This window comes from Schistocerca cancellata, chromosome 3 (assembly GCF_023864275.1).
Source record: "Schistocerca cancellata isolate TAMUIC-IGC-003103 chromosome 3, iqSchCanc2.1, whole genome shotgun sequence".
NCBI lineage: Eukaryota > Metazoa > Arthropoda > Insecta > Orthoptera > Acrididae > Schistocerca > Schistocerca cancellata.
This window is the reverse complement of record NC_064628.1, coordinates 818,946,493-818,947,116: the sequence shown is the minus strand read 5'-3', so window position 1 is coordinate 818,947,116 and position 624 is coordinate 818,946,493. Positions and strand designations below refer to the sequence as shown.

At 47.0% G+C, this 624-nt stretch overlaps 1 pseudogene; it reads right to left on the bottom strand.

Annotated features, from left to right (window-relative positions):
• Positions 1–259: 259 nt before the first annotated feature.
• On the bottom strand, positions 260–378 carry LOC126177380 (5S ribosomal RNA; annotated as a pseudogene).
• Between the last annotated feature and the right edge of the window lie 246 nt (positions 379–624).

Here is a 624-nt window from a genome sequence, read left to right as displayed (position 1 = left end):
TTTTTTTAATCATACCATTGTATTTATGCTTCAGTATCTCGACCGACACAAGAATTAAGAGACTTTATTGTATACCAAAGTTCAAGTCCCTTAGCGTACTATCAAAACAAAGTCCTTAGGCATCACCGGATGTGGATACGGAGAGGCAGGTTGTCAGCACACCACGCTTCCGACCGTTGTCAGTTTTCGTGACCGGTGCCGCTACTTCTCAACCAAGTAGCTTCTCAATTGACCTCACAAGGGTCGAGAGCACCCCGCTTGCCAACAGCACTCGGCAGACCCAGATAGTGACCCATCCAAGTGCTATCCAAGGCCAGCAGCGCTTAACTTCAGTGATCTGACGGGAACCGGTGTGACCACTGCGGCAAGGCCATTGGCACTTAGCGTGCTATCATTTGCCGAGAACCTCCTTTCGACATCTATAACCAATTGCGACATAAAACGGGTTTTACGTTTTACGTGACTCACCCTTTATGTCTGAACTATCGTTGTCAGCGTTGGTTTTCTGTCGAAACTTACGAGAACAACCTTATCACGGGAGTGCTCACGGTAGCTCACTCTCTGCCCTAATTTCCGATATTACCCCATATTCGTTCAACCATAAATCATTGCCTTCTTTCCAGT